Source organism: Lactuca sativa, chromosome 8 (assembly GCF_002870075.4).
Source record: "Lactuca sativa cultivar Salinas chromosome 8, Lsat_Salinas_v11, whole genome shotgun sequence".
Lineage (NCBI taxonomy): Eukaryota > Viridiplantae > Streptophyta > Magnoliopsida > Asterales > Asteraceae > Lactuca > Lactuca sativa.
Window position 1 is genome coordinate 159,701,834 of NC_056630.2, and position 12,050 is coordinate 159,713,883.

The window sequence follows — 12,050 nt, forward strand, 5'->3', positions numbered from 1 at the left end:
CTATGTTCTGAAAACTCCCATATCGCGATTCAACTCGCCGAGTCGCCCCAAGACTCGTCGAGTCCAACAATCATCGAGTCCTATCCTGCTCAACTCACAGAGTCGTCCCTCGACTCACCGATTCACGACTGAACCAGACAAGGTTTGGGTTCCACGACCAGACTAGCCGAGTCCAAGAGCAGACTCGTCGAGTCCAAGGCAATCTTAAACAGAGTCGCCGAGTTGTTCTTCCAACTCGTCGACTCCCTGCCTATCTTCATCTAACTCGTCGAGTCCACCCATGCGACTCGCCGAGTATCTCCAACTCTTAACCCATGCAGTGGCTTTCTAAGCCATGCTGGGGCTCAAATCTACAGATCTATCCTTCTACAAGCTAGTCCTCACGTAAAGTTGCAAACTTTACGTCATACCAAGGAGATATGAACTCAAAACACACTAAGGCTTGGGTTTTAGACAAGAGGGCTTCACCAATCATCCAAGGACTGAAACTTTATGGCTTCCAGGATCATTACAAACCTAGATCTGAGGTAGCAACCTCAGATCTCACTCCAAACTCGAGATGAACCATATTTATGCCCCCAAACCCCACAATTGATAGATCTATGTGCAAAAAAGCTTCAAGAACAGATTATTACCTCCAATACAAGATTCCAGTGGTATAGATCTCGGATCTATGCCCCTTCCTTGCTGAAATTCCTTTTCTCTACAAGTTCCCTTTTCATGATTTTCCTTTCAAAGCTTCAATTTTTTTTATCTAGGGTTTGTAGGCTCTCAAGGGTGATAAGGGGGCTGAAGACGGGTTGTTATGATCTTTATAGAGTGCAAAATCCCCGGGATTAGGTTTTTCTCCATTCAGCGACAACTCGTCGAGTCCCATCTATCGACTCGCCGATTTGGTCGCTTAACATGTGACCCGAATCACGACTTGACTCGACGAGTCGAACTTCTTATTTACAATTTAGCCCGTCAACTACACTTCTGAATTTTTGGGATGTTACAATTCTCCCACACTTAAATTAGGCTTCGTCCTCAAAGCTTGCTGCAGCACACAATTCCGGATAATACTCCCACAATGCACCTCCTGGTATCGAACGACCCAGGTTCCCCCGAACACTACTATAAACCTCTATAAAGTCCAAATCTTCCCCCACAGAGTTACGTCAACTGATTCAAGCCGGCCACCGGCTTCTTTCTCTGATAACAACCCTTATTAACCAATGATCACTCGATGATACTTTCATCACTCCAATTCACAATAAACACTTGACCCTTACTAAGCTAGATATCACCCTGAACCACCGAGTCCTGACCCGGTACCAAGCTGCTACCCCTTTCCTCGACTGGCATGTCCTTTATCAAATTCACTTTTGGGACTCATCCTTCTTTCCTTTCTGAAACCAACTCGTTTCTTTTCGAGCTGGCATGATGGCACATCCTTCAGCTCCTGAGCAACTCTCATGAGCTCTCCCCTGCAATCCCATACGCATGTTGAACCTGCTCTAACATCCTCAGGGTGGAAAACCCGACACACTGACGATACCTCCTGACATCCCTGGGATGAATTACTACTACATACATCACCTCCTGATCACAACCATATAGAAAATCCAAGGCTCCCTCCTTGCATCCCTTCCGAACTCCTTTGGTTCTACACTACTGGAAGTCCTTCCGCAACCTCAACAGACACCCAACCCGAATGTGTTTCCATACTACTGGTACAATCCCAGTACTTACTACCAATAGCTGAAGCATAGTCGATAATCCACTACTCCACTTCCTCCTCTTTAGGAGTACCCATGCTCCTTCCGGAGCTACATGCCTTTCCCTTCCAGGGAATCTACTCAACAATCCTCGCCACACTTGCAAGTGCCACTGTGCTAAACTCCACTCTACACTATCCATGTACAGCAACCGCTATTCTCGAACTCCCATATACTCCGAATCCGATCACATACTAACTAGGCCCACGCACGGCCTCCAGCCAACTCCATCATCATGATCAATACTTGGGGCCAGGCCATATCGATTACCATATCATGGCGACCTATTCACTTATACTCCTCATACCGATCCAATAACACATACAGAGTCTTCAGCATGACTGGACCGCCTTTCCAGGCCTTCAGCCTATCTGGACCACTCTCGGAACCTTCAGCATGTCTGGACCACCCTCCTGGGACTTCAGCCTGTCTGGACCGTTCCCCAAGCCTTCGGCCTGACTGGTACGCCTTCCGACCTTCAGTATATCCGGACCGCTCAAAATTGTCGTACGCCACCCTGAACCATTCTTCTTGGGAATCTCCCCATGCAGTCTGTTCTAGCCCTCTAGGGGTTCTAAACTCCTGAATCCGTCCCTTTAATTTTTTTTCCCGGTCTAAACCCAGGCCTCCCATCGATCAACTACCTCATATGAACCCATGGTCTGCTCCCTGCCCTATGCGTCTATCACATACGCTAAATAACCCGCATACCCATGCTGCAATGCTGTCGAGCCCTAGCAGCTAACAAAACCTTCAATCTATCGGTCCAAAACCCTCATAGTTGAGCACACCCTCGAGCGAATACTTGACTTAACTCAATCATAACCAGACTTCCAACCTGAATCCCCAAATTCTGTTGTCAATTACCAAGACGTGATACACATAATGGGGAGTTTTACCGAACCCCCGACTCACACAACCCTGAACCAAGCAGCCACTAGGGCCTCCATTCTCCCTATCGGGTTACGAAACTTATCCTCGTTTCAAAACCCTTCCCACTTCCGCATCGTGGGGTAACACTCCCCCACTTAGATTTTACTAAGCCTTCATAATACATGGAAACTGGAGGATTCTTAATCCTTCTCATTTCCCGACGACCGATCCGAGGCCGACCAACTCTTTCCCACTAGTGTTCCATTACTAGCCCATCCCGAATAATCACACACCTCCAAGAACCAGATGAGAACTTGCTGACTCCAGAGAACCCGTCACCCACTAATGATTGAGCGACCCCACACTCATGCCCTGAAGGCCAAGAGATAAATGCTCCAACTAATACCTTGACAACGAACCCCTTTCCACAGGTGCTTCCGTCCGTCGATCACGAACAGTTGCTAATACCACTGAATCCCGACAATGCTGAATGACATTTCTAAGAAACCCTACCCACGGACTTCCCCCATAATACCCCTTTTTCCAAAGGTGTTCCAATAAACTTCCCGCTCCCAGGCACTAGAATCAGTCTCTTCAGGGTTCGCACCCTGACCCAATTATCAGCTCAAACGTCCATAGCTGAACTACAACAGCTAAAACAACCTCTGCCCTAAATTGGGATACCACTACTCCCAAGGCATAATCTACACTCCCAATGTGCAATAGATGGTACAATCAATCCTTACCGTCCGATGCAAGAGATCCAAGGCAAACCGGACTCCACATTTACTTATGCCAAGTCGACCCACCTGCGCTTACCGATGCTCGAATAATGTTGCAAACCTCTGCAACCAACTAACTCCAATGTTGGAGAACAACCTGCCCCCGGGTCACAAGTCTGCTCACTCCTTCGAGCTTCAGAAACTGAGAGGGTACAGTCATTTCCCTACCAAACGTCAATCCAATTCATCAATTAGCCATTTCACTTCCAGCTGCAAAACCCCAGGTGAACATGGTCATCACTCATTTCCAGTGTCCCTGAGCCCTTGGAGGTTCCGCTCCACCCTGACCTCCTCCCATAGTCCTCAAAGTGGCCAGTGCTGGAGCCTACACCGGTCTTGCAACGAGTTGTGGACAGTTGACCCTCAAGTGTCCAATCTGAAGACAGTGATAACGGATCCTCGAATCCTGAATCGGGGCTGACTGACGGAAATCCCTCGCATAATGCCACTCTCTCCCGCACTTGCAGCACGTACCACCGGACCTGCAAACTCCGGTGTGACCCTTCCCGCACTTCCCACAAGTGCGGCTGCTCTGATCTCCCAACCTAGAATCAACAGTCATGGACCGTTTCGGCGCCGGCTGCGACTATGCTGGGGCTTGCCTCTGCCTTCTCAATTGTAACTCAATCTCCAACTCACGCCGTCTGGCGGCCTCCTACAACTCTAACAAGTTATCACATCTTTGTGTGGACACAAACTGCCTGATGTCCCTATTGAGCATACTCAGATATCGAGACATCTGAGCCTGCTCTGAAGCAAACTCTGGGAAAAACATCGCCCTCTCAGTGAACATCCTGGTGATCTCCGTCACCGACTCTGTATCCTTCTTCAGCTCCAAAAACTCCTGAGCCAATCTTTCCCGCTCCACCCCGCGGTACATAATGAGTACTGAACATGTCTCGGAACCGATCCCAAGTAACCGCGAATAGCTGCGCATCTGAATAAGATCCCATAGTCAACCTTCAACAATCCTTCGCCCCGAGCCTTAACAGGTTCAAAGCACACCTCACCCTTTGATCAGCAGGGCATGAACACGTGAAGAAACATCCCTCCACGTCTGACAACCATCTCATAGCAACAATCGGATCCTGAACTCCATCAAAAGTAGGGGCTTCGTATTATTGAAGTCCTAATACTGAAAACCCCGACTGGCTCCTCCCCTGCCGCTGCCACAGCCGCTACGGCTGCCGCGGCCGCTATCTCTGCGAGAGCTGCATATCGCTCATCAAAATACTTAACCATAGCGGTCTTGATCGACCTAAACAGTTTCGGCAACTCGGCCCGGAACATCGCAACAACCTCATCATGTAGGATCTCCCGAATCCTGGTGTCCAACTCATCCGTACTCATTTGACTGATGACCTCGGGTGGCACCGATCCACCCTGACCGCCCTCTCCTGCTCCCGATCCTGACCCGGATCCACTCCCAGCATGCCTCGAAACCACCATACTGAAAACACCGCAAAACACCAGATAATTCCCACTAACCCGGGAACCAACCTCCAACCCAACCCTAGGGGTTGTGACTTCCTTGATATGCGTATGGGTCTTGTGCTTTCAGTAGTACGGGCCCATACTACCTTCCATACCTACCCATATTTATATCAAGTATCACCACAACACCCTAGAGATGAACATACATAACAAGCAACCAACCCTCACCCTTAGAGGAACACTGAAAATCTCATACAGAAGGAATCCTAGGCTAGCAGGCATCATAAATCAGGCAACTCTATCATGCAATTCCTGAAGATCCCTAGCCCAGTACTAGCATGCTGTCCTATCATATCTCATAAACAAATAACTTGTATGGTATTTTGGGGCTACTTACTGGCTCCGGCTGATCGTACCTCCGCATCCTCTTTTAATCATTTTTTTGAAAACCATTTTAACTTTTCTTTTGAACTCTCCTTGATTTGAGACTGGGTTCACACGAATGTTCCTCCAATTCACTCAAACCAAGGCTCTGATACCAACTTGTAACGCTCTAAAAATTTCAACCAATTTAAAATTTTCAAAAACAACCCATATTCATTAATTTATTACAAAAAGGTTTTCAATACTTTTATTATCAAAGTATTCCCCAGAACCATATCATAAAACACAAACATGAGGAGCGGTACGATCACACCTTTGCCTTGCCACGGTCTCCTGAAGTACCTGAAACATTAAACCACAACTATAAGCCCGAAAGCTTAGTGAGATACCCCCAAAATACCAACCACAGTACCATACACATATCATATCATAAACAGAACAGAACAGCCATGCACTTCGGGTCTACTGTGTGACTGGTCCGCCTCATCGGGCCTACAGTCCACCTGGTCCACCCTCCGAGTCTAGTCACATACATCGAGTCTACAGTGTGACTCGTCTTCCTGCACTGGGCCTTCAGTCGGCCTGGTCCACTCTCCGAGCCTCGGCACGTCTGGTCCGCCCTCGTGGGGCCTACAGCCTATCCGGACTGCTCGCTGGGCCTTCGGGATAACCGGTCCGCCCTGGGTATGTTGGCCTACAGCACAAAGCAGGACCCGCCTCAACCCAACCCCAGTCAAACAACCATGTGCACATAAACATATAATCATATAGCAATTCTCAATTAATCAATCAATATAACAGATCACATACATAGCACATCCCTACCAGGATTCCGACCTAACCGGTCACTAGCATAGTATCATCCTATAAACCAGGATACCGACCCTAACCAGGTCTCTAACATATACCATCCTAACTACCAGGATGCAGACATAACAAAGCAATAATGTAACAAACAACTATCCGGATTCCCATCCGATAAAGGGCCGACCTTGGTGCCATAGACCCTATCGATATAGTGAGGATAACTCACATGAACTGACGACTGAAGAATAAGATCACACTTCTCCGACCACCGACACGAACTCCACCACTAAACATAACCAAATGACCAAAACCAATAAATACTAATAATCACCAAAATACCCCTGGAAGTCAACTGGTCAACTCTTGGTCAAAGTCAAAGTCCTCAGTCAAAGTCAAACTTCCTGACTGACTCTACTCACCGAGTCAGCCCGCTAACTCGTCGAGTCCCTATGTTCTAAAAACTCCCATATCGCGACTCAACTCGCCGAGTCGCCTCAAGACTCGTCGAGTCCAACAATCATTGAGTCCCATCCTGCTCAACTCACCGAGTCGTCCCTCGACTCACCGATTCACGACTGAACCAGACAAGTTTTGGGTTCCATGACCAGACTAGCCGAGTCCAAGAATAGACTGGCCGAGTCCAAGGCAATCTTCAACAGACTCGCCAAGTTGTTCTTCCAACTCGTCGAGTTCCTGCCTATCTTCATCTAACTCGTTGAGTCCACCCATGCGACTCGCCGAGTATCTCTAACTCTTAACCCATGCAGTGGCTTTCTAAGCCATGCTGGGGCTCAAATCCACAGATCTATCCTTCTACAAGCTAGTCCTCACGTAAAGTTGCAAACTTTACGTGATACCAAGGAGATATGAACTCAAAACACACTAAGGCTTGGGTTTTGGACAAAAGGGCTTCACCGATCATCCAAGGACTGAAACTTTATGGCTTCCAGGATCATTACAAACCTAGATCTGAGGTAGCAAACCTCAGATCTCACTCCAAACTCGAGATGGACCATATTTATGCCCCAAAACCCCACGATTGATAGATCTATGTGCATAAAAGCTTCAAGAACAGATTATTACCTCTAATACAAGATTCTAGTGGTACAGATCTCGGATCTATGCCCCTTCCTTGCTGAAATTCCTTTTCTCTACAAGTTCCCTTTTCAAGATTTCCCTTTCAAAGCTTCAATTTTTCTATCAATGGTGTTCCACTCGGATTCTAGGGTTTGTAGGCTCTCAAGGGTGATAAGGGGGGATAAAGAAGGGGTGTTATGATCTTTATATAGGGCAAAATCCCCGGGCTTAGGGTTTTCTCCATTCAGAGACAACCCGCCGAGTCCCATCTATCGACTCGCCGAGTTGGTCGCTTAACATGTGACCTGAATCGCGACTCGACTCGCCGATTCGACCTTCTTATTTACACTTTAGCCCTTCAACTACACTTCTGAATTTCCAGGATGTTACATTTGGAGTCTCTTGGTCTCTATCAGGAAGATCATCGAGTGTTACATAGTACGTTCCAAGAGTCAAATGCGATGTACCTGGTGAAACGGTATGTGGAGTAGACTGTCAGTATGTCAATTGGTGATAGTTCGAACCTTAAGTGGGGAAGTATTTTATTGAGAGGGTTAGAGATTTGTTCAAGTTAGGTTAGAGAACTTGTTATGGAGATCTGCAGTACGGATTCATGAGACTTGGGTTATTGGTGGATGAGGCAAGGTGTGGAGCGAGATAATGCATGTCATGCGTGTTCAGAAAAGGATGGGTGTATCCAGGGCGAGTGGTCGTTGGTCAAGGACCTTATAGTGGTTAGGAACACTACGAGGTTGTAATGGTTGAGTTCGATGCGGTTGGATCGTTAAGGATAGTTTCAACGGTTGAGAAATTTCTAGTTCGATGTATGGGTTGTTATATGCACTTTGGGAAGGGCAGAAGTTGATTGGCAACCAACTTCAGAGTTGGTGTGAGTATTCTTGCATGGATTTTTGAGCAATAGAGGATGGGGTTTCGGATTGTCGTCAACGTGTTTTGATTCATTGGCGATTCCTCCGTGTTTCAAATTGAGAGTTGGAGTATTTCGAAGTAACAAGTTATGCGAGAGGAAGATCAGTGGTCGAGACAAGACATTGTGAGATTCTGAGAGGGTACATTGTAGTATCTGAGTATAATGTCGTGAGTGGGAGATCAGTGGTTGAGGCAAGACATTGTGAGGTTCTGTGATGGTGTACCGAGGTATCCGAGCATGATGCCCTAAATTTTTGGATTATTTTGAGACTTGAGATGTGAGATGGCAAGTGGGGTACCAAGTGTCTATGGTTCTAGTGGGAGCCCTTCAGCTATTTGTCATCAAACGGGATTATCCAAGAATGTAAATTTCAGCGAGAGAAAGTGTTTTTTCACGACGGTTGTCGTCAGAAGTAGTGATGCTTAACCTGGGTGGGTGTGTGTACCTATCTATGTTGGACTGTGGAGTATTCAAGAGTGAACTCGGTGGGGGTGATGACTCGAGGATGAGATTATGGGGTGACAAGAGAGTGAGTGGATCCGAGTGGGAGTAATCACTTGAGACTATCAGGGAAAAACCATGGGGTGAGCCCCTGGTGAGCGAGAGAGTATTGTGAAACTGCAGGGAGCCATAGCTTTCACTGGCGAGCGAGAGAGTATTGTGAAAATGCGGGGAGCCATAGCTTTCACTGGCGAGCGAGTGAGTATTGTGAAACTGCGGGGAGCCATAGCTTTCACTAGCCAGCAAGAGAGTATTATGGAACTGCAAGGAGTTGTAGCTTCCATTAGCCAACGAGTGAGAGAGCGTAGAGAATCTGCGGGGATCCGTAGCTTTCGCTAGCTAGCAAGAAAGTATTGTGAATCTGTGGGGATCCGTAATGATCACTAGTTAGAGCATGATACAGAGGAATTCATAGGCTTGGGTAGCCTTACCTATCGAGTCTATGGGAACCAGGCGGCCAGACCAGGGGAGAGACTGGGGTCTCCGTGATGGTTGGAAACCGTTATATTCCGAGTTCGGTGGGGTTATCACGATCGGAAGGAATTGGAGAAGTGATGTACACATGAATTCGCGAATCACTGGTCATGAGTTGAGTATCAAGTTGGAGATGAGTCGTCCCATTTCTGCTGTCGAACCAGACTCTCTAGTTTGAGTTTGGCTCTAGTAGTGTATTGGGTAGACAGGATAAGATTCCATAGGTTCATATGGATTTCATTTTGAGAGGTAATGATTTTCGTATAATGTCTTAAACCCAAGTGGGTTAGTTCGTTGGTTTAGGAAGGACCATGAGACGCATATAACTAGTGAGTCGTAGACGACAGAGGTCGGAGGTGAGACGAATTCGAAAGGGGTTTTAGTGTTTCCTTGAGGTAAGGCGTATTTCGTAACTTTTGTGTCACATGATGGGCTGAGATAGCTATTGCGAGAAGAAATTTATAAGGCTGACTTGATGGGTGTGCAATGAGTAGCCTTTGGAAGTTCAACTGTTGGGTTGGGAGTTGACCTGGTGCTCGGTGTCGGAAGGAATATTTAAGAGGAAGCTGGGGCTTGTGATTATAGATGTCAGAGGATCATTCCGAGCATGCATGACCACTTTCTTGGGTCTGAGGATAGATTTTTAAGGTTCATTCTTTCAGATGAGTTCTAATAGTTATTCAAGCGATGGGTCCTTGGTGGGTTGTGACCCTTCCGTTCCTTTTGAGATATGTTCTGGATCGATTGGTATATCTGGTATGAGTGATCGGTAGCCAGTTGTTGGCAACGACTTGTTTCCATCAGTCACAACAAGAGAATCAGAGTTGGCAGTGTGTTCTCAAGGTTTGTTATTCGATGAGCGATTAACATGATAATATCTTGCAAGGGCAGTCTGGCAGGGAGACAAAACACTAGAGTTTTCAAGTTATGGAGAGTCAGATGGTGGACCGTAGCGGCAGAGGGGTCCGTCTTTTTGGGATTGGGAGTTCCCGTTTGGGTTCAGGTGTCTTTGGAGGTGGATTGTTGTAGGATATGAGATCCTTTCGGTGGTGCTTCACAGGTTATTGGGTTCGATCTATGTGTTGTTGAGGAGCGATTTCGAGGGCGAAATCAAATTCAATGGGGGAGAATTGTAACATCTTGTTTCGGATCGTATGTGATTTAGGGTTCGTGGGCTACAACTCGTACATGATAAAGCCTTGAGACAGTGACGAGTTACTTGAAGCGTTGGGCTTCTTGCCATTTTTCTGTGGATGTGGGGTTAGTTGGAAACGGGCTTATAGTGAGGAAGTTATGATAGTTCGAAGCGTTGGCAAGTTTGGTCCCTTATTTGAGAAAAGGTGGCAGTTGAGTATGCGGGGCAAACGTGCGTATACGCTCAGCGTACTAATGTGCTTAATTTGGATGCGGAGCCACCTAGTACGTTGGGCGTACTAGGCTCAGAGAGAAAACCCAAAATAAGGGGTGTGAGCCTATTTAAAGAAAATGATGGCCTCATTTCTGGCCACCATTTCCAGCCTTCAACCCTCTCTAAACCCTAATATCCATTTCTCTAGCTTGAGTGTCCATTTATGAGCTTCTAAGTGTTCCTGTGGTATCCTTGAAGTGAAGAAGGAGCATTGAGGAGGATGGAGTTAGAGTCCAAGCCTTGGATCTGAGCTTTTCTGTGGTTAGAGCATCATTTGAAGGTATAAAGATCAAAGCTTTCTCATCCTTTTTTATTTGAGTATATTATGGTTCATTTTAGGGTTTTGGTCCCAAAGCTTGAACCTTTATGAGTTGTTGAACTCCAGAGCTTAATATTTGTCCCATTAAGTGTTATTAATGGAGTGGATTCATAAAAATGAGGTCTTGGTTGTTAAAAACACCCCACGCATGACATATGAGCATATTTGGGAGTAAAGATTGAGAGTTTTTGTGTTTGGGACTTCCTCAGCCATGCAAAGGCTTAAAGTCACGAACTTTATGAAGTATGAGCCTTTAGGAGGTCCAGATCTGAAAGTAGAGCTATGGTAATTACGGATTAATACCAAGAGAGTGAGAAGAGCAAGTTTGGTACATACGCTCTGCGTAATCCTAGTACGCCCGTGTATTGATCCAATGTCCTCGATCAGGATTTATGTGGACGCTTGTGTACGCTGAGCGTAGCAAGGGAGGTACGCCCCAGTAATCTAGTTGTTGGCTTTTTGGGCTAAATCTCATATTGGGCCTGGATTTTGGGCTTTTTTTACTAGAGATTTTGATCAGAGAAATATTGTGTATGTTTTGGGCCTTGTGTTGGTCTTACCATTGGGACTTAAGTTTAGGAGTTAGTCCTTGGGAGAGGCTATTTAGTATTGGTCCTTGGTGGGCCCAATAAGCTTGAGTAAATTGTGGGCCGCGTAGTGAGCTATCTTTACCTAATGAGTGAGGTTTGGGCTTAGATCTTAATTGGGTAATTGTGGGTTTTGGTTCAGTGTTAGGGTCCGGTGTGCAGCAGCAGCATCTATAGGAGTTGTTCATCATCCGAGGTGAGTCTTCTCACTATACTTACCTTGAGTGGTAATCTATGTGTGACTAGAGGGTCTTATGTGCTTATTTTGAGTATTGTGATATCCTGCATTATGTCTTTGTGATTTATGTTGTGTATTATACTGAGTTTACTGAGTTAGGACCAGAGGGTCCACCCGAACTGTGGGACCGGAGAGTCCCACCGAGACACATTGACCGGAGGGTCTTATTTGAGCATAGACATGAGAGGCTAATGAGATATGTATGGTTTTTGAGGAACTCACTAAGCTTCGTGCTTACCGTGTTATGTCTTATATGTTTCAAGTACTTCTCAGGATCACGGGAAGGCGCCGACTTGATTGTACACACGAGACTGAGTTATATTTTGTGGTTCTTGGATTTTGTTATTATAGACATGTGTTTGATAAATTGAGATTTTAGAGATCTTGTGATTTATGTTATTAAGATTAATGTGATTTTTAAATGAAAATTTTGTTTGAAAATTTACGGTGTTACAATATAGAACGTAAATTTTTA